This window comes from Rhinatrema bivittatum, chromosome 2, assembly GCF_901001135.1.
Source record: "Rhinatrema bivittatum chromosome 2, aRhiBiv1.1, whole genome shotgun sequence".
Classification (NCBI taxonomy): Eukaryota; Metazoa; Chordata; class Amphibia; order Gymnophiona; family Rhinatrematidae; genus Rhinatrema; species Rhinatrema bivittatum.
The window spans coordinates 102,624,555-102,648,023 of record NC_042616.1 but is presented as its reverse complement, the minus strand read 5'-3'; the positions used below and the strand labels follow the sequence as shown (position 1 = coordinate 102,648,023).

At 43.5% G+C, this 23,469-nt stretch overlaps 1 protein-coding gene across 1 annotated transcript in view; it reads left to right on the top strand.

Moving 5' to 3' along the window:
* The window catches only part of LOC115083222 (receptor-type tyrosine-protein phosphatase N2-like), a 1,006,533-nt gene that overhangs the window by 763,975 nt on the left and 219,089 nt on the right, over positions 1-23,469 (top strand). The window lies entirely within an intron of this gene.

Genomic DNA, 23,469 nt, shown 5'->3' with positions numbered 1-23,469 from the left:
TCCATCCACCGTAACCCCTTCTTCCCCTCTTTCCCCCTGTGTGATTTTTCACCAGCAGGATTCAGAAAAAAAAAGCACTTCTTAACTGCATCTATGTCCTCCACTCTGAAATCTGTACATACAGGATGCTGTAATTTGGCAAGAACCTGCCAACTATGCACAGTTCAAACCAGACTGATGTTGGCAGAGGAGATGCACTGCTCTCCAAATCCTCCTGCTGGTAGGGAGGGAAGGGGGGAGGGGGGAGAATCAAAGAACAAATATTGGGGTTCTTGCCCTGATAAGCACTCCCCCCCATCCCAGGTGGTATGTATATGCATATGCATATATAGATATGTATGGCAGAATACATATAATAAACATATATGTAAGGGTAAATTTAACAGGTATCAACATTACATAAACAATCATCAACAAAATACCTGTATATTATCATTAAATTTTATTTGTAACAAACTTTAAAAACATTAACATAGTTTATACATATATTGCACCATATTACATATATCAATGTACTCACACCCCACATTCATACTAACAATGTCAATACATCTCACAACATATATTGTACACCAAATAAAATCCACAAGGTATTTCCTTGCTACTTATCAATATACACTTAACATACTACATATTTCTTCAAAATATCATATTATATAATTCTCTTTATTAAGAAATCCTTTTCTCTTTCTTACTATTATTACTTCTTTATAGAACTTTCCCTTATATTAATTCAAAGTACTCCCACTGGTTCAAAGTGCTCCCAAGAGCAAGGGAGTACTTTGAATCGGGAGCACTTTGAACCAATGGGAGTACTTTGAATTAATATAAGGGAAAGTTCTATAAAGAAGTAATAATAGTAAGAAAGAGAAAATTATTTCTTAATAAAGAGAATTATATTGTTGTGAGATGTATTGACAATGACATTGTTAGTATGAATGTGGGGTGTGAGTGCATTGATATGTGTAATATGGTGCAATATATGTATAAAATATGTTAATGTTTTTAAAGTTTGCTACAAATAAAATGTAATGATAATATATAGGTATTTTGTTGATGATAGAATACATATAATATAATATAGATTTATATTTATGTTATGCGTGTATATGTGTGTGTGTATAACTGGGGCATTGAGCACTGGGCTGCCCTCAGCTCCCAGTCAGTTCCTGCCCTTGTCCTAATGGATTTTATGGTTAAACAATTTTTATTGGTTTATGCAAAGGTAACTACAAACATCTAGGAGTTTGTGGTTCCTTCAACCCCTCCTAGCCAATACAACGGAGAACAAACAATCGATAGATCACCCAAAGTCCCCCCCCATCCCTACCCTTCAGTGTCCCTCCCCCTGAGTCCCTGATGATAACGGACAAGCCAACTCCTCCATGACCAAAATGTGAATTCTGGTTGTGTCAAGGTGTTACTCCGTGCAAAGAAAAGTTCAAGCATTCAATAGCCGACTCCGGGCCTTGTGCGGTAGCGATTGGATATAGGGCTCCCACACTGCCAGAAACTGCTTCCGTTTTCGAGGGGATCCTTGAGAGGACAGAGATTCTAGATGCATAAGGGAATAAAAGAGATTTCTCCAAACCCAGGTGGATCCACCTCTCGCCATCCCATTAATATAACTTGTTTCCCAACCAAACAAGCCTTTTGAACTAAGAGGCGGGTACCAGGATCCCGGAGCCACAAGGAAGGTATATAGCCAAACAGAAACCAAGAAGGAACAAGCAGTATGGAGATCCTCAGAATAGTAGCCAAATATTTCACAATATGGGCCTAAAACCCCCTGATAGCTGGGCATGACCAAAAAGCATGGACCAGAGTGCCCAAGACCTCCAGGCATTGGCCGCAGAAGGCCAAAGTGGCAAAGTGTTGACAAAATGCCATCTGCGGAGAGATATAAGCCCGCCCCAAAAATTTATATTGCAGCTCTTGATAATAACTATTACACGAGATCCTGGTTACACCCCTAAAGCAGCTATGTATCATAGATGAAGTCACCACAAAATCACCATCTCCCGTCCAATGATCAGCCAGTATAGTAAAAATCTCCAAGCGCCTCTCCGCTCGTAAGTGTTTATAATAACAGGATAAGGAAGGTACCCGGTTGCCTGATAAGAACAAAGCCTCCTCTAGTTTCTGGAATGTACGAAGTTGCAAAAATGCTTGTGGAATGGATTTCAAATAGTGAGCAATTTGAAGATAAGGGGAGGTACAGCCCTGTCCATAGTACTCGCGGAATTCTGCAAAAGGAAGCGGCTTACCTTCCTGGGTTAATGGATTTTAAGGTATCCCACAATCAATATCAATGACAAAGATTTTAATTTGATTTGGAACAATTATGGCTGCAGCTTATTAACAATAACCATAGAACAAACAAACAAACTCAGGTGCTGAGCCTCAACCTGTAAATTCCTAATATCCTCTTCCTCCCCCCTCTCCCCTCGCAGTGGTTCAGTGCTGACCCAAGTTCACAGAGATAATACCAGGGCCAGCGTGCCCTGAACCAGCCACCCTCCCGATCCTTTTCACCGACCCCCAATGTATGAGGTGGGGCCTTGCCCATGGAATCTTGAGACAGAACTCCAGCTTGTACTCTGTGGTTATAGTCAGGCAGCAAATGACCCCTGCACTAGCTCCCTCAAAATCCCAAAAGTCTCCCAGAGGCTCAGACACCCACTGCAACAATAATCATCTAACTCAAGGGTGGCCAACTCCAGTCTTTGAAAGCTACAAACAGGCCACAATAAATATGCAGGAGATAGTTTTACATGCACTGTCTCCAGTATATGCATATCTGTTTCATGCATATTCATTCTGAATAAGCTGAAAACCTGGCCTGTTTGTGGTTATTGAGGACTGGAGTTGACCATCCTTGATCTAACCAATCATTTATCAATGTCAAACAGAACACAAAACAAACCAGACAACATGAGACTTCTCAGATGTAGGGTGGTCAGGGAGGGCACATGTGGCTGGTAGGACAGTGGAGATCCCAGCATTTGCCATTGTTCAAAGCCCCTAAACTGCCCTTCCCCAGATCCCAGGGCCCAACTAATTGGCAGCATTCCAGGCTGGCACTGATATCAGCACATGGCTGTACGCACTGGGGTGTCATGGTACTCATGTCAGCACGCAGTACTCTAGCCATGGCCACCATGCTGGTAGGGATGTAAATTCATTTAAAATGAATGCTAAAAACATGACAAATAAGGGACAATTTGTTTTATTTGGAGGGCCTTGCACAGGGCATAGGCTGAGGCCCAAAGCAAGGCCATGGCCTAGGCTCAAAGCTGGGGCATTGCCTAGGACATAGGCTGAGGCCCAAAGCAGGGGCCGTGGCCTAGACCCAAGTGCGACACTGACATCTTGGCCTAAGCCCAGGCTGACACTGGGGCCTCAGCTGTGACCTGAGCTTCCCCAAACAATCACTTACCTGATCTATTGGCCATCCATGGAGGTGGCCAGGCCTGGTCCCGATGCCTGAGCCTTAACCCGAACCTAGGCCCAATGCTGGGGCCCTGCCCCGAGGCAGGAATCCAATGCTGAAGCCTCAGACCATCTCAGCATTTATTTTATTTAAAAGCTTTTGTATACTGCTTATACAAAAAATGGAGATCTAGGCTGTTTACAGGTTAAAAACATACATAATAAATGAAAATGAGGACAATATAATATTAAACAGATAAGATGTAAATTAAATGAAAGAGGTTAGGAGGAGGAGTTATTTTGAACTATGTGTGTCGAAGGCAGTAGAACACAGATAGGTTTTTAATTTCTTCTTAAATTCTTTGGGGTTAGTTAAGATTCTGAGTGTAGTTGGGATGGAGTTCCAGAGGGAGGGACCTGCTGCTACTGAGAAGGCACATTTTCTGGTTATTTCTAGCCTAGTGTTTTTTAATCGTTTGGACCTGGAGAATATTTTTGTCAATATTTTTGTCAATTGAATATTTTTGTCAATTGGTGAGGTTGAAACAGGCATAGGGAAGTGCATAGACAAATGGCAGAGGGATTGTGAATTAGGTTGAAAATTAGCTTCAGAATATTATAATGAATGTGTTGTTTAATTGGAAGCCAGTCAAGGCTCTGGAGAATTGGGGTAATGTGTTCCCTAAATTTGGTGTTTGTAAGAAGGCGAGTTATGGCGTTTTGGACAAGTTGGAGTGGATGGATCATTGATTCTTGGAGGCCAACAAACAAAGAATTGCAGTAGTCTAATCCTGAAAGGATAGGGGCATGCAGGACAGTTCTAAAATCTTCAGGGAATAGGAGAGGTTTTAGTCTTTTAATAAGATTTCATTTGTAAAAGGATGTTTTCACTAATATAGATATATTGACTACTATCAATAATTTGGAGTCAACAATGACTCCTAAGTTGCGGGAATGAGTAACAATAGGAATTGGGTAATTATCAAATATGAGATGCAAAGGGGGACAGCATGAGGAATTGGGTATGGTTGATAGATGTATTATTTCAGTTTTTGCAGCATTTAGTTTCAGTTGGTTATGAGATAACCACGTTTTTATGGCTTCTAGGTAGAGGGTAATTAAAGAGAAAGTGTGGGTCCAGGAGGATGTGTAGGGTATGAGAAGTTGTATATCATCAGCATAGATCTTGAAATCTATACCTAGACCAGTTAATATGTGGCAGAGGGGAACTAGGTAGATGTTGAATAACATAGCTGACAAAGAGAAGCCTTGTGGGTCTTCAGTTGTAGTGGTATACTAGTCTGAGTGGCAAGTGTCTAAGTTAATTTGCTGGGGATGATTGGATATAAATGAGTTAAACCATTGAAGTACTGTGTTCTTAATGCCTATGAATTGTAAACAGGCGAGAAGTAATTCATGGTTTAGAGTGTCAAAGGCTGCGGTGAGGTCGAGAAGAAAGATAATATAAGCAATATTGGTATCGAAGCCATGGATGATTGTGTCAAATTAGGAGAGAAACAGAACATCTGTTCTATGTCGTTTATGGAAGCCGTGTTGATTTGGATTGAGAATGTTGCTGTTGGTAATGTATTCAGTTAGTTGATGGAGGATTGTTGATTCAATGACTTTGGCAAGTGTAGACATTGAAGTTATTGGATGAAGATTAGTGAAGTCGTAAAGGTCAGAGGTTTTTTCCTTAGGTATGGGTGTGATAGAAGTTTGTTTTAGAATGTTAATAAATGTACCAGTATTGAGGGATAAGTTAACTAATTGCACTATAGATGGAGAGATGTGTTCTCGACTATCCTTTAGTAGCTGGCCTGGGCAAGGATTGTAGGATGAGTTTGAGGTTTTCAGTTTTGTAAGCAGATGAGATACAGTGGAGGAAAAATGGACCAGGAGCATGTAAGCGGTGGTAAGTTTATTTTCGATACAGGCAAGTATAGGAATTCTGAAGAAAATTTGAATAATTTATCCTGAAAATGTTGGGCAATTTCATTACAAAGGACATTTGAGATGTATTAGACAAAGGAAACGCCTGATTTCCTGCAGTTTTTGGTTGAATGTAAACCGATGTGATATGTAAAATCGAACACCGGTATAGGAAAAATAAATAAATAAATAGATAAATAGATTATTGTATGATGTAGTTCTTTGTGAGGTTAAGGATTTTACAATATTGAAAAGCGTATTTGGGTTGCCATTGCCATTTGTATTTTGGTTGTGTAGTGTGATTTTTATGCAAGGTTGATTTCTTTTTTGTATTTTTTCAAGTGAGTAAAGTAGATATTTTTTTACTCTGGTGTTGGGTTCTTCTACCAACATTGTTCGAGGCATCTGGTTTTCATTCCACATAAAGTCAGTGAAAACCAGGTGACTTTGGGCCTGGATATAATGGTTCATTATTTTCTTGGTGCTACAGTATTTTGATTTTGATATTAATCAGTTCCAGCTACTGACTGACTGGTCAATATCAGTTCCAATTACTGAAGGAAGATTCGGGAGCAAGTTATTTGTGAAGATTTCAGGGTCGATTTTCTTTCTTTTGTATAATTTTTTGAGGCTAACAGGAATGTTAGCAGCAAAGAACAACGAGGTGGAATCAGTAAAACATAGACTTTATTGAAACTTGCCCGACTCTGGCCGAGTTTCGCTCTACGAGCTGCCTCAGGGGCTTTTTGAACCACTTGAATTGGCTCAGATCAGTGCAGGTATCATTTGCTAGGGCGGCGAGTAGCTGCATGCCGTTCTATCCAAGAATTTACGATATCACTGCCTGCATAGTGATCTATGGTTGAAAGTATCTGTTCTTAGAACAGGTTGATATTCAGCTTGCTTACTCATGTCTCTTCAACTACGACACATATGATACCTGCACTGATCTGAGCCAATTCAAGTGGTTCAAAAAGCCCCTGAGGCAGCTCGTAGAGCGAAACTTGGCCAGAGTCGGGCAAGTTTCAATAAAGTCCATGTTTTACCGATTCCACCTCGTTGTTCTTTGCTGCTAGCCATATTGGATCGGTTACCGGTTTGTTTTCTTGGACCTAACAGGAATGTTAGACAGTTGACCCTACCACCCTATCTAATTACAGACCCGTCTCCAATCTACCCCTCCTAGCTAAAGTCCTGGAAAAACTAGTTAATTCACGCCTATCTGATCACCTAGAACAGAACAATATTCTCCCATCCACCCAACACGGTTTCAGGAAGCATTTAAGTACTGAAACCCTACTGCTCTCCCTACATGATACCCTCATCAGAGGAATCGACTCAGGATCCTCGTACCTAATTGCAATGCTTGACATTTCTGCTGCATTTGATACAGTCAATCACGATGTCCTCCTCAATATCTTGAAGAGTATCGGGATTACTGGCAATGCCCTCACCTGGATTCAATCGTACCTCCAAAATCGCTTCTTTACTGTTTTAGTGGACAACAATGAATCTGACCCCATCAGTCTCCCTCAAGGTGTGCCCCAAGGATCCTCTCTCTCTTCTACCCTCTTTAATATATACATGCTTCCCCTTACCACGCTTCTCACTAACCTTCACATCAAACATTTCATATATGCTGACGATGTGCAACTCATTTTCCCATTCTCTGACTCTCTACAAACTGCGCTACAGAACTGGGAATCCTGTCTCTCCTCTATCAACCAACTTCTCAATGACATGCAGCTAGCTCTAAATCCCAACAAAACTGAACTATTAATCATATCTAACAGGCATCCGCTCCCAGACATTCCTTTTGCATACTCATCTACCACTTTCCCCCCGCACACTCGCAACCTAGGTGTCCTTATTGACAATCATCTCACCTTTAAACCATTCATTAAATCCATCCTAAAGGAATGCTACTTTAAGCTCCAAACGATAAAAAAACTCAGACCCCTGCTTCATTTCTCCGACTTCCGCACAGTTCTCCAGTCTATCATCTTGTCTAAAATAGACTATTGTAACGCTCTCTTCCTCGGCATCCCTGCAATACATACCAAGCCTTTGCAACTTTTGCAAACGCCGCCGCTAGGATTCTGTCAAACACAAGAAAAAGAGACCATATTGCCCCCACACTCATAGAACTACATTGGCTCCCAATAAAATCACGAATTCTTTATAAAGCACTCTCCATCATTCATAAAAGTCTGTTAAACTCCAACCTCAACTGGATCAACCCCCCCCTCCTCCCCCGCACCTCCAACAGACCCACCCGCACATCCCTTCAAGGAACCCTTCGTGCCCAACCCATCAAACTTTCAAACTATCCTCTACTATTAGCAGAGCTTTCTCCCTCGCAGGCCCCACCTTATGGAACTCCCTACCCCATGATATACGCCTAGAGACACATACACCCAAATTCAAAAAAAAACTGAAAACCTGGCTTTTCCAGCAAGCCTACTCCATATCCCCCCCTACCACTTAGAATTTCCCCCATTAGTGAATTCCTCTATAATATATACTCTTCGAGCTATGACTATGAATGCCTCCGATTTAAGACTAAGAATTTGCCTGCTGTTTTTTGTACTTTGAACTCTCCTATCTGTGTATATAGTTGGTTTACTCATATTGAGTTATATTTATAGCTAGTTTTCACCCCCCTGTTTAATGTACTCTATTGGTTATATGTAAGGGCCCCGCCCAAAAGTTAATCTTGTTCCGCTGTTATATGTAAGGGCTCTGCCCAAATGTTTTTGTTTTTTGTAAACCGATGCGATGTGTCAACGGATGTCGGTATAAAAGAGACCTTAAATAAATAAAAAATAAATAAGATTGCCAGTTATTTGTTTTAGAAAGTGGATGGGCCAAGGGTCTTGTTGGATTAATGAAGTTAGGTTGTGTGAACAAGGTTATGAAAAACAAGATCTAGAGCATGACCCATTTTGTGTGTGGGCACATCCAGTAAGAACATAAGAACATAAGAACATAAGAAAATGCCATACTGGGTCAGACCAAGGGTCCATCAAGCCCAGCATCCTGTTTCCAACAGTGGCCAATCCAGGCCATAAGAACCTGGCAAGTACCCAAAAACTAATTGTTCCCTGCCTAGCCCAAAAACTAATTGTTCCCTGCCTAGCCCAGATAAGGCTTCGAGTAAAGATGAGACCCTTGCGCTGCCGCCCCCTCCCCCTGGTCGCGCCCCCTCCCTGGTTGCACCCCCCTCCCCGGTAGCACCCCCCTTTCTGTTTCAGCGCTGACTGTGTGGTTCTCATGGCGCCGAGCTGTAGAGGGCGCCGAAGAGCAGCCACGTGGTGCTGCAAGCAGGGCCTATCCTGCTTGCGGCAAAGAGAAATAGAAACAGTTGGTGCCGAAACAGGTGGGAGGGAGGGGCGCGACACTGTGTGTTTCTCAGGGTCGCGAGCAGCGCACTGCTTGCGGCCCTGAGAAGCACACATTCTCTATTTCTGTTTGCCACGAGCGGGATAGGCCCACTTGCGGTACCATGTGGCTGCTCTTTGGCACCCACTATGGTTCAGTGCCCTAGGCGACCGCCGAAGTTCACATAATGGATGCGCCGGCCCTGGTTGCGGGGGAGGGTTAAGTTGAAATGGAGATTAAAATCTCCAGTGAGTATTGTCTTGGATAAGTCAACAGGTAATGAGGTTAGAGATTCTAGTAGAAGAGATAGGTTACTGGTAAATAAACCAGGGGGGCAGTATATGATACAAAAATTTGCAATAGTTGAGGTAACAAGCATTAATTCATAAGAATATTTTGCTGGTAAAGTTTTCTTGCATAGTTGCAAGGAGGCTTTAACGATAATCAGTAGATCTCCTCCTCTACAACTGGGTCATGGTTCTGAAAAGGGGATATAATCAAGCTATATTTTAGTGATCATAACAGCATCTGGCAAGATAGCAGAGATTAAATCGTAAATGCTAAGGACGTTTTTTCCTTATGGATTCAGTGTTGAAAATTAAAAGAGAAATGGATGTAATCATTAATGTGGTTACTTTAAAGGTGGGTTTGATAGTAATCAATGATGATTTCTGAGTTGGAGGAGGTCTACGGCAGTGCATGGTAAAATTGTCATATTTACCGTTGCCTATAACAGTTGGGATTTGCATGATGGAAGATGACATAAAGAGAAGCACTGAAAGCAATTGAATAAAAGGAAAAGAAAAGAGTAAAAAATAAAGAAAATTGTAAAGTCCCCTGGATCACCATTCCCCGATGCCAGTGCCTGGCCAATCAACAGCATTCCAGGCCAGTAATACCAACATGCAGCTCTCCAGCCATGTGGTGGCTGCCATGTTGGAGGTGTGATAACAGGGCCTTACTGCCAGCAGAGCTCCAAGGCTATTCCTGTCCCACAACATGAGTCTGAAAAGGAAGGGTAGAAAGCCTCAGACTCTCCCTTTCATCCTCCCACCCTGCAGGATCTGTAGGGCCACTAGGACCCAATGAATAAGGTATTCAGCTGGGTCCCCCACCAGAAAACGAGGTGGGCTTTACAAAACATACGGGAGAGGGGCCAAACCATGTGATATATCTTATTGCCACCTGTTACAGAGGTGGGGGTGGCACAACCCACTCCATCAGGGGCATCTGTCAGGGTGGCAGCCCTCATATATATATAGCTGTGTATATGTAGGTATGTATGTGTATATATATATATATATACACACATGTGAATATGCAGGCATGTGTGTGTATATATATATATATATATATATATATATATACACACATGCCTGCATATTCACAGTTGTGTTCAAACGTTTAGACACCCCTGGTCAAAAGTCTAGACACCTCTGGTCAAACTGCATGTTTCAGTAAATCTCTACGTGACTAGAAGCTGATACAACCTCTACATGGTACAAAGTTAAATATTCACAAAAATGCCATGGACAAGTAAGAAAATATATTACAAAAAAGTGACAAAAATCTTTTAAACATATTTATTCCAGTGGTTCCCAACCCTGTCCTGGGGACCCCCCAGCCAGTATGGTTTTCAGGATATCCACAATGAATATGCATGAGAGAAAATGTGCATGTTATGGAGGCAGTGCATGCAAATTTTCTTTCATGCATATTCATTGTGGATATCCTGAAAACCCGACTGGCTGGGGGGTCCCCAGGACAGGGTTGGGAACCACTGATGAATTCAATTCCTTTTTCTTTTTTATCTATTTTATTTTATGTTATATAATCCTAGCCCTAAGGACGTTTTGCTTTTATGTTTAAATCTTTTTTATTTTGTTTTAAGAAATAGAAAGAAGGAGTTCTTATCCATTGCTAAGTCAATACAGTGCAGAATAAAAGCAACACATGAAAATGCAGAACTGCCCTTATGATCCCCTCCCATATTCCTTCCCTTCTCACCACTAATCAGAATCATTCTTCAGGAGTCTGACATCATCTTTTTTTTTTTTTTTTTTAAATATGAAAACTTTTAGTTTATAAATATATACTAATCTGTACACTTGCCACATTTTTCAAAATGCTGCAGCAGGAAAAAACTTGAACATTCCACTAATATATAATTAATGCTTCTGATTTTAGGCTTTAACTAATAAACCCCAATAAAACAACCTGATGCAAAAAAAAAGGTTTTTTTATTAGATAACATTGGACATATGCCACTTTCCCACCCTTCCTGTGCTTACCCTGGATCCTCTACTATGTTTTTGCACCTTTTCCAAGCTGATGAGCCCTCGGCTGCACAAATGTACACATTTGATTCATCTAGGAAAGGTACCTATATCACTAAAACACCAATAGACATTCTTTTTTTGTACCCTAAAATACCTCAAATTAACTGGAAAATAAACACCTAAATTTTCAATTTATAAACACTTAAAATCTGAAGCCCTATATATGCTGTAATCATAATCCATCAGGGGCACGAAGCTATACTCACCTGTGCCTTTGAGAACAGCTGTGTGCACCTGATGCAGAGACTGATCTTGAAACACTGAGCCAGTGTCAGGTTTTGATTCATCAGGATTTCGTTCATAATAAGATAAGTTTTACAGTTCAATAATGGGGCGTTTTTTATATGAAATGAAAAATGCATATATAAAAAAAATATCAAGGAATATCTATTACATAGACCAATGATTATATCATAGATCAACATCGACACTAAAATATTGTGTGCAAAGTTAGCATCATCATGTGATGGTCTTTCAAAAACAACTTATAAGGCTGTTGTAAGATTTATTCGGTTTTGATGGAGAATAATTTTTTCAGATAAGACATTGATTGGTTCCTACTCCTAGGTTCTGTGTTGTTGAGTATTAAACTAATGTGAAGAAACTGAATCTGAAAAGAGGTAAGATATTTCAGCAAGACAACTATCTAAAACAAACCTCAAAATCAGCCATGAAATGCTTACAGGAAGGAAAGATGAAGGTTTTGGAATGGTCTTCACAGTCCACAGACCTGCATATTATTGAAAATCTCTGGGGAGAGTGCAAACATGCAGTGCATGCAAGGAGACCTAAGAATATTTCTGAAGAGTTCTGCAAGGAAGAGAGGGAAAAAATGCCAAAAGTAAGAATAAAAAGACTCTTAGCTGGCTACAGGAAGTGTTTGGAAGCTGTTATTTCTGCCAAAGCAGGTATTACAAAATAGTGACTGAAGTTCTACACAATGCATATTTAATTTTCAGTATGTTAAAATCAGCAAATACATAGAAATTTTGCAATGAATGTTATGTCAGCTTCTGTTCACTTAGGTCTGGATTCATCATTCTTCGCAGAATTATGAATCCTGTGAAAACGGGGGGCGGGGACGAGGGGGGGGGGCAGGCCTGCGAAAGCCCGCAGCCTTCTCACCACGGCGGTACGATTTCGGCTGCCGCGTTGCGTCAGCTTTCACACTGAATAGCACCACCGTGAAAGGTGGTGATATTTGGCGTGCTACTGCCGACGATAATGTTAGTAACATTATCGCCGGCAGTGAAGACACCACCAACTCCACCCCTCCCCACCCCGACTCCTCCCCTCCCCCTAATTTGCATTATATCGCATGCGATATGGCCTTATCGCGTGTGTTAGGGCCCTAACGCACACGCTAAAGCTTTAGAAAATAACCCCCTTAGAGACTCATTGAAACATACAATTTGACCCAGGTGCTTAAACGTTTGTACACAATTGTGTGTGTGTGTGTGTGTATAGATAGATAGATAGAGAGATAGATATAGATATATAGATAGATATAGATATAGACAGATATTTTTATTATACAGTATATATATATGTATTCACGTACAGAGAGAGAGAGGCCAATATTCAAAAAGAATAGATAACCTATATGGCTATGTTTAGTGGGGTAAGTTATCCTGGATAAACATCCTGCTGAATATCTTTGATTAAATTTATCTAGTTACCAATTTCGCAGCCCAGGGGCCTGTGCACTTGTGGGGTACCTAAGATGAAATGTACTCCTGGGTCAGCTTGGGGGGGGGGGGGGGGAGATCAAAGGGGGAATAGGAGAAGTGTTGTAGGTACTGAAATAAGCAATACCGGCCAGCAAAGAGAAAAATCTGTATTAGTAAGATATCTTAGGAGAACTGCAGATTATCATAGCAAATGCAGAACTCAGAGCACTCAGATTTTATAGTGGGTTATATATGTCACCCTCCCAAACTTGCACGCCAATGAGTTAGTTATTTCATTAACATAGCAGTTTTCAACTGGTTAGTACCATGTCTTATTTAAAATATGTTAAATACTATATTCTTGTAAGTCAAATAGAGATAAATATTCAGTCTTATCCAGATAAGTAAGTTAGCCAGATAAGGCTTACCCGGCTGTTTTGCAAAGGAAATTCATCTGCACATCTATGCTGCCATATATCCCCATAAAAATCTCTAGTTAGCTGGATAAGCTTTATCTGTCTAACATTAAACCTGCTTTTCAACAGGCCTGGATTCATCATTCCTCGCAGAGTGATGAATCCTTTGGGGGGGGGGGGGGCGAAGGGGGGGGGCCTGCGAAAGCCCGCAGCCTTCACACCACAGCGGTGCACCGACTGCCGGCTTTCTCACCGAATACCGCCACCGTGAAAGGTGATGCTATTTGGCGTGCTTCTGCCGACGATAATGTTAGTAACATTATCGCCGGCAGCGAAGACACCGCCGTCTCCGCCCCTCCCCGACTCCTCCCCTCCCCACCCTGATTCCTCCCCTCCCCCTAATTTGCATGCAATAGAGGCTTATCGCATGAGTTACGGCCGTATCGTGTGCGATAAGCATTTCATAAATGACCTCCTTATTTGGTTAACTTAACGAGGTAAGTCTGAATATTGTCACTTATCCTGCTGTTAAGTGAATAAGTAGCTCCTCCCCAATCCGCAGATATCCTGCCCACCACTAATTTGGCTATGTAGATAAGCACTTATCTGGCTAAGTGGCAACCACTCATCACAGCCAGATGTTCAGCTGCCACCACTTAGCCAGATAACTCACTAGTGAATATCTGCCTCGATTTCTTGTACATTGAGCTCAGAAGATAGAAGCAAAACTTAATGCTGACCTTTGACATAATTTTAACATTCCTACAGCTTTGGCTATTTCTAAAAATCTAATGAGTTCAATGTTATTACACTGTTACATTTTTGCTTCTTCACTGTCACCAACTGGTCTGTTTTCACAGAGAACTCTCTCAAAACATTCTTAAAGAAGGGGGATCCCTTTCCAGAGTATAATATTGGCATCACTGATAGGGTGCATTATAAGACAATACTGATACAGATGGCACTAGTTAATAAGAGTGGGTACTTTTATGCCATTACATCTTAATAACAAGATGGATATCAAGACACTTGAACCAGCCAATCTATGCATGTTTCAGAATTGCACTTTTTATCAGTATGGAGGTCTTTATTTTCATAGTTTCTGTCTGAAAGAATTATTTTTCAAAATATTAGAAAATAATTCTCCATATGTATAATGGTGAAAATAACTGGCTCCCATATATAGTTTTTATTATGCTTTTCAATCACTTATACAGAATGCTTCCTTATCTGTCCTTCCATCTTGGGGGCAAATAACTCTCAAAAGAATTCATGTAATTTCGTGTTTCATTTCAATTCATTTTTTAATTGAAATGAAAAAAAATGTTTTCTGTGTATTTTGTTTTGTTTAAAAACTTGGATGTTCTGCCAGTAATCATGCACCTCGCCCCATGGAAAAATCTCTTCTGTTGTCAAAATAGCCAGCCCCTCAAGGTCCCCTGGGCCCCCAAACCACATCTTACACCATCTACAGGTCTTCTGTGGGCAGGGACAATCCTCAGTCTGTCCTGCCTCACCTGTCCTGGTTTTCAAAATGACCGCCAGTCAACCCAAGGCCAATGCCATTATGTTGCACGGCAGAATCTTCATATAGAGCAATGGAGTGTAGAAAGATTAAATAGTCCTTACGAGTTTATGATATCCAAAGAAAGTCCACAATCTTTGACAAATAAATTGGTGCAATTTAAGTTGATGTCCCCTGATATGGATACCATGTTTCACCCCACAGGCTGCATTACAAGGGACAGAGGACCAAAGTGCTATATATGCTAAAAAGAAATACAAATAACAAAAAGTAAGGACATAATAAAGAACCAATACGGCGGGGACCTCGAATTGTTGGGGGAAGTAAAGGGGACCCCGGTCGCCATGCGCTAGGGGGCGAACAACCTCTCATGGGGATAAAACTGAGTAATGATCCTTTATATTTTTCTGCAAGGTCATCCCCTTCAGTGAGGGGTTTCTATTTTTGTATGGTTGTGTTATTGGATGTTACCTTGTTTCTTTGCCTATTGTATGTTGTTAACTTTTGGATCACATAATAAACATATTAAACAAAAAAATAAATAAATAAATAAAGAACCAAGCAGGTACACATAACAAATCACAGTGATACCATACCTTTCGTAAGTTCATTCTGGGGTAGATTTTAAAAAACTGTGCCCGCGCATACTTTTGTCCGTGTGACCGGCGCAAACAAAATTACACCGGATTTTAATAGATATGCGCGTAGCCGGGGTCGGCATGTGCAAGGCTGCGCAAAATCGGCAACCTGCGCGCGCTGAGTCACGCAGCCTGCATCCGTTCCCTCCGAGGCCGCTCCGAAATCGGAGCGGCCTCGGAGGGAACTTTCCTTCCACCCCCCGCACCTTCCCCTCCCTTCCCCTACCTAACCCCCCCCCCCCCAGCCCTATCTAACCCGCCATACCTTTGTTTGAGAATTTTCGTCTGCCCGAGGCAGGCGTAACTCGCGTGTGCCAGCCTGGCCACCAGCGCGCAATTCCCCAGCCCGGGAGCAGTTTCGGAGGCCTCGGCCATGCCCCCGAAATGCCCCTGGGCCGGAACCACACCTGTGGCCCCGCCCCGGATGATGCGCCACTGCGACAACCCCCCCCCCCGACATGCCCCCGATACACCCCCCTCAGGGAAAGCCCCGAGACTTATGCGCACAGGGGGAGGTTGAGGCAGGTTTTCGGGGGGGGGGGGGGGGGTGGTGGTACGCGTGTATCTTACACGCATACCCCTTTGAAAATCTGCCCCTCTGTTGTTAATTGGAGTTCATTCGAAACCCACAAACAACATTTGGTTATTCAAAGAAGCTGGAAATTGGCGTCAAAATACGTAGCCAATCACATATAAAACTTTGATCCTCTGTCCCTCCTGATACAGCCTGTGGGCGAAACACGGCAACCAATTTATTTATCTAAGATTGTGGAGCTTCTTTGGTATAAAGACATCATAAACCTGTAAGGACTATTTAATCTTTCTATACTCCATTGCTCTATATGATGATATATCGAGTATGGATCTATTCTCCATTTGTTTCGGACAGCAGACTTTGCTATACAACATTAATTCTTCATCCTCATGTCAACTGGTAGCCATTTTGAAAGCCAGGACAGTTTGGACAGGAGTAACTGGGGATCGCTCCTGACTTTGGAAGAACTTTGGATGGGGTAAGATGTGGCATGGAATACCGGAGAGAGAAGGAAAGGGGAGATCAGGGGGGCGGACTTTATTTTAACTTTGCCTGGATCCACTATTTTTTTTATTTTGCTTTTTTGTATTTTTATTTATTTCATTTATTATATATTTTATTTTGAATAAACAAAACAAAATGAAATAAACAAAAGTAAAAATAAAAACACCCCAAACTATATTAAAATAAAAAAATGTTCAGTGGACACCTTTAGAACACAGCCTTCCAAAGAATCCCCATTGCTTTTCTATGGAGGGCAGTTAGAGGCTGTAGAATGTGTTTTGGTGGATCCTTGGGTGCTGTGGAGATGACCATGCCCACGGGGAGGAGCCCTATGAGGAGCCACAGCACTGGGAGAGACTCGTACTACACAAAACACAAGATAGTTCTTTTATTTGACAGCTTGAGAACCACCAGAGGTGGCAGTAGTGAGGCAGTCTGTAGTTGCAGTCTCAGGGCTCTCAGCAGAGGGAGCCCTTCTCTCCAAGATGAAGTCAGGAGGTTCCGCAGCAGGTCTCCCAGCGAGGAGATACTGTGGATGAGATAGACTGAGAGTTAGAGTACTCACTAGGTGTTTGCTGTTGATAAGCGATTCCACCAGGAATGTTGCAGAAGCTACAGGCACCAAGGCAGGGAGAGGAGGCCCTCGAGTGAGTACCTGTTCTCTGTAAGGCACCTGAAATAAAGCAGAGGGCCCCTGAGGAGCGGGTACCCAGGTTAGCAGTTACCCCGAAGGGCAGAGAGAGAGCTTCCTGCTGCAGCATGGAAGCGTCAGAGTAGCATAGACAGGAACAGATTTGAGTCCTTGCTAACTCAACGAGCTAGCAAATTAGTGAAGGTAATATACCTGAATGGCGTGATGTCAGCATGAGGGAACGCCCTCGAGGTTTGTGCCAAGGGTGGTACAAAGTCGTGGGTTGCGCATGCGCGCACACCCTAGTAGGTACCTGGGAGGAGCAATGGCGGGAGGCTGCACCGTAGCCATTCCGGGAACGCCAGAGAGGTCGGTTTGTAGACGCGGCGGTAGCCATCTTTCCTCACCTTATTCAGGAGGAGCCTGAATAAGGTGAGGCAAATGGGGCGAAGCCTTCTAGGACTGACGGACGCAACAGTACCCCCCTTCAAAGGGCATCCATGCTGTTTCCTACCAGGTCTTGGTTTTTGAGGATGCAAGTGATAGAAGTCATGTAGCATCTCTTTATCCAGGATATTAGACATTGATGTCCAAGAGTTTTCTTCAGATATCTTGTTGGAGAACTCACTAAGGATCAATGGCTTCAATAGTGAGACGTGGAATGCATTGTGGATCTTTAAAGTAGATGGTAGCTTCAGACTGTAAGTGAGATTGCCCAGTCGTCGGAGAGTGGGAAATGATCCAACAAAACGAGGAGCAAAGCAAGCTGAAGGAAGTTTAAGTCTTAAGTGCTTTGTGGAAAGCCAGACTTTATCACCAGGCTTGAAGTCAGGAGCGTTGCAGTGATGAGCATATCCTTTCTTTGCTCGAAGTCCTGCTTTAATAAGCATCTCTTTTGTTTGAGTCCAAAGTTGTTAGATATCTTTGGCAGTAGATTAAGCTGCCGGGGACGACACTGATAACGGAACCGGCAGTGGTGGCAGTGGTAGTCATCCATAGACCAATTCGAATGATGTTGATCCAGTGGATGTTGCTGGATGAGAATTGGTACTGAAGTGAGTAGCTGCCAATATGACCTTCTCAGGGTCAATGATGTGCTGCGGTTCTTCAGGTATGTCCGCGGAGAGGAATGAGCGAGATAGAGCATCAGGTCTGATATTCTTATCTCTGGGGTGGTATTTGAGCACAAAATTGAATCTGTTGAAAAAGAGAGACCATCTCGCTTGTCTATGATTCAGGCACTGTGCGTGGCGGAGGTATTCCAGATTCTTATGGTCTGTGAAGACCATTACTTGATGTTGAGCTCCTTCAAGCCAAGGGCACCATTCTTTGAATGCCATCTTTATTGCCAGAAGCTCCTTATCTCCTATTCCGTAATTTTTCTCTGCAGGAGAGAAGCGATAGAAGAAGAATGAGCATGGTTGTGGAACTTTTGAATCACCAGCCTGGCTTAATATGGCCCCTATGCCAAAATCTGAGGCATAGATCTCCACGATGAAAGGCAGAGGGGTCTGGGTGTCGAAGACACGGCTTGCTTGAAAAGGCATCTTTTAGTTTCTGAAATGCAGCTATAGCCTCTGGAGACCAATTAGCAAGATTGGCACCTTTCTTCGTCATAGCTGTAAGCGGCACTGTAAGTGAAGAGTAATTTTTTATGAAGGTCCTGTAATAGTTGGTGAAACTTAAGAAGCATCTGAGAGCTTTCAATCCGATGGGTTGTGCCCATTTCATGATACTTTCCAGCTTCTGTGAGTCCATTTGGAAGCCTTGATTGGAAACGATGTAGCCTAAGAAAGGCACTGACTCCTTGTAAAATTCACATTTGGATAGCTTGGCGTAGAGGTCGTTCTCTCGGAGTCTCTGTAGTACTCTCTTAACATCCTCCAGATGAGTGGTCATGTCTTGCGAGAATATCAATATGTCGTCCAAGTAAATAACAATACACTTATAGAGGAGATCCCAGAAAATGTCGTTCATTAAATTTTGAAAGATAGCCGGGGCATTGCACAGGCCGAAGGGCATCACTAGATATTCAAAATGGCTATCCCAAGTGTTGAAGGCAGTCTTCCACTCATCGCCAGCTCAAATGCAAAGTAAATTGTAGGCTCCTTTCAGATCCAGTTTGGAAAAGATTTGAGCTCCTTGTAGTCTGTTGAATAGCTCTGAAACCAGAGGCGGGGGTAACGATCTTTTATTGTTATTTCGTTAAGGCCCCTGTAATCTATACATGGATGTAACGTACCATCCTTTTTGCCCACAAAGAAAAGCCTGCGCCAGCAGGGGACTTGGATGGTCTTATGAAGCCTTTTTGGAGATTTTCCTGAATATATTTGGACATGGCTTTATTTTCTGCCACGGACAGGGGGTACACTCTACCCTTGGGTAGCTCCATATTAGGCTTCAGATTAATAGCGCAGTCATAAGGTCTGTGAGGCGAAATTACATTTGCAGCTTCTTTTGAAAAGACATCTTGGAAAGATGTATATTGAGGCGACAACCCCGGCATCACTGGGGTAGTAGGCATACAGGGTAACGGAGCTACCTCCATCAGGCATTTGTCATGGCAGTCTGGACCCCATCTTGACTGTTCCAGTGTAGCCCAATTGAATTGAGGCATATGCTGCTGCAGCCAAGGTAATCCCAGTAATATAGGGTGCATGGCTTTCTATAACACAAAGAAGGAGATGGTCTCCGAATGGAGGGTACCAGTCCGTAAACACACTGGTTCGGTGGAGAGTGTTACTTCACCCGGTAAGGGCTCTCCATGGATGGACGAAAGAAGTAGTGGAGACTTCATAGTGGAAGTGGGGATCTGTAGGTGCTCCACTAAATGTTGTAGAATGAAATTGCCTCCTACCCTGGAGTCCACTAAGACAAGAGTCTGGTACTCTAAAGGTCTGCAGATCAAGGATACAGGAAGAGAGAGTAGAGGAGAAGGAGTGATGAGACCTAAGAAGAGTCCTCCCGCAGGACTTAGGTCTGCCAGTTTTCCCGGACATATAGGGCAATTTTGGATAGCATGACCAGCTTGTCCACAGTATATAAACAGCCCCAATTTTTTCCACGTTCTTCTCTCTTTTGAAGTCCGATGGCTGCGACCTAACTGCATAGGTTCTTCTTCACTGGCTGCTGGGACCAGAGGAACAGGCCTGGGAGTGGACTTGACTCGAACTTCACTCAGAAAGGGTCTCCTGGGAGTCTTGGTCTCTTGAACCTTGTCACGAAGTCGGCGATCGATCCTTGTTGCCAATTTCACTAGTTCAGCCAAGGTCTCAGGCATCTCATGAGCAGCGAGTTCATCTTTCAGACAGGGGTTCAGTCTTTCAAAAAATAGGGTCTTCAGGCATCTCGGGTCTCAGGATAATTCAGATGCCAGTATCTTGAATTCGATAGCGAAGTCAGCTAGTGGTTTGTTCCCTTGCTTCAGGTGAACAAAAGAAGATCCTGCAATGGTATACCAGGCTGGATCATCGAAAACTGACTTAAACAGTTGGAGAAATCCTTCAAGGTAATGAAGAATCGGATCCTCACGCTCCCACAGCGAGGAGGCCCAAGACAATGCTCATCCGTCTAGATACGACAGGATATAGGTAGTCTTGGCATAGGCTGTGGGAAAGTGGCCAGGTTGTAATGCAAAGTGCATGCAGCACTGGTTAATGAAGTCTCTGCATCTCCAGACTTCTCCCGAGAAGTGGGTGGGAGCTGCTAGAGGCACAGTAGTTTTGACCATCACCTCAGACGATTTAACTTCTTTACCTGAGGTGGAAGGTGAGTTCATTTGTGTGGCAGTAGATTAAATGCAGCGGTCCAGTGCAGTCTGCTGTTCGGAGATCCGCTGGGCCAGACCTGGAATGGCCTGCAACGCAGTGAGCTGAGCTGGATCCATGGAGTTAGCAATCTGTTACGTGTGTTTTGGTGGATCCTTGGGTACTGTGGAGATGACCACACCTACGGGGAGGAGCCCTATGAGGAGCCACAGCACTGGGCTAGACTCATACTACACAAAACACAAGATAGTTCTTTTATTAGACAGCTTGAGGAGAACCACCAGAGGTGGCAGTAATGAGGCAGTCTGTAGTTGCAGTCTCAGGGCCCTCGGCAGAGGGAGATCTTCTCTCCAAGATGACATCAGTAGGTTCCACAGCAGGTCTCCCAGCGAGGAGATACTGTGGTTGAGATAGACTGAGAGTTAGAGTACTCACTAGGTGTTTGCTGTTGATATGCGATTCCACCAGGTATGTTGTAGAAGGTACAGGCACTGAGGCAGGAAGAGCAGACCCTTGAGGAGTGAGTACCTGTTCCCTGTAAGGCACCTGAAATAAAGCAGAGGGCTCCCGAGGAGCGGGTACCCAGGTTAGCAGTTACCCTGAAGAGCAGAGAGAGAGAGAGCTTCCTGCGGCAGCACGGAAGCGGCAGAGTAGCGTAGACAGGAACAGATTCGAGTCCTTGCTAACTCAATGAGCTAGCAAATTAGTGAAAGTAATATACCCGGATGGCGAGACGTCAGCATGAGGGAACACCCTCGAGGTTCGCGCCAAGGATGGTACAAATACGTGGGTTGCGCGCGCGTGCACCCTAGTAGGAACCTGGGAGGAGCAATGGTGGGAGGCTGCACCATAGCCATTCCGGGGACACCAGAGAGGTCGGCTTGTAGACGCGGCGGTAGCCATCTTTCCCAGGTAAGCGGAAGGAGCCGTGAATAAGGTGAGGCAAATGGGGCGAAGCCGTCTAGGACTGATGGACGCAACAGAATGTTGGCCAGTATTCGATTCCAAGTCCCACCCTGTCCCTTGCCAGCAACATGATCCTGGGCAATATTCTGATTTTCTCATGCTGATTTTAATTGAAATGTAGAGACCCCTTAGGGATAGCCACAGGATGCTCCAAGGTCAAACCCTGGGTTAGAATTTAGAAGGTAGGAAGGAGATAGACCATTTCCTGAACAGCAGTTCCTGTGAGGTTGCTGGATTTTTCAGCTCGATCTGCATAAAAGCAGGCAGTAGGGCTACATGAAAGCAAGCATGGAAAAGTAGGTTACACATACTCACATACAAACATACTGGACTCTCACAGTAATCCACACACACACACACACACACACACACACACACACATCTCCGTCTTCAAATCTATGTTGGAAAACATCCCCAAAAGTCATGTTTCTGCATGCTTTCCCCATTTGTTTCTTTGAGCAATATGAGTTAGGGATGTGAATCGTTTTTTAACGATTAAAATTATCGTCCGATAAATTTAATATCGTCTTAAATCATTATAGAACACGATACAATAGAAATTCTAACGATTTATCGTTAAAAATTGTTAAATCGTGTTAGTGCGCTCTAACAGGAGTTAGTGCGCACTAACTGAAAATGATACAAATTGACACTTTCCAGGTCAGTAAAGGTCAGTTAGGAATGAATATGTGTTCCTATTGGCTGGCTGCCCTCTTATCTATTGATGTTAACCAGGTTCCCACTGAGGTGATGGTTGGGGGGATGGGAAATGGAAATGGAAACTCAGGAACACTAACAGAAAATGATACAAATTATTGACACTATCCAGGTCAGTAAAGGTCAGTTAGGAATGAATATGTATTCCTATTGGCTGGCTGCCCTCTTATCTATTGATGTTACCAAGGTTCCAACTGAGGTGATGGTTGGGGGGATGGGAAATGAAAACTGTTGGTAGTTGACAAAAAAAGTAATGTGATCAGTCAATATGACTAGAACCTGTGCCCTATTCCTGATACCAGGGGTGTTGTGATCTTCCTGCACTCAGTGCCCTATCCCTGATACCAGTCTGAGACAGCTCCCTCCCTGCATTACTAGTGAGAGGCTGGCTTCACAGACAGGGGGGAGCTGCCTGACCCTCACTCCTGACTTCCCCCATGTCCCAGCTAGTGAATGGTGTGGGGTGAGGGGGGGGGGAGGATGGTAAAGTCTGAGACAGCTCCCTCCCTGCATTACTAGTGAGAGGCTGGCTTCACAGACAGGGGGGAGCTGCCTGACCCTCACTCCTGACTTCCCCCATGTCCCAGTTAGTGAATGGTGTGTGGGTGAGGGGGGGGGGGAGGATAGTGAAGTCTGAGACAGCTCCCTCCCTGCATTACTAGTGAGAGGCTGGCTTCACAGACAGGGGGGAGCTGCCTGACCCTCACTCCTGACTTCCCCCATGTCCCAGCTAGTGAATGGTGTGTGGGGGAGGGGGGGGGAGGATGGTGAAGTCTGAGACAGCTCCCTCCCTGCATTACTAGTGAGAGGCTGGCTTCACAGACAGGGGGGAGCTGCCTGACCCTCACTCCTCCGGGGTATTGTGATCTTCCTGCACACAGTGCCCTATCCCTGATACCAGGGGTGTTGTGATCTTCCTGCACACAGTGCCCTATCCCTGATAGCAGGGGTGTTGTGATCTTTTTGCATGCAGTGCCCTATCCCTATTAATACCAGGAGTGTTGTGATCTTCCTGC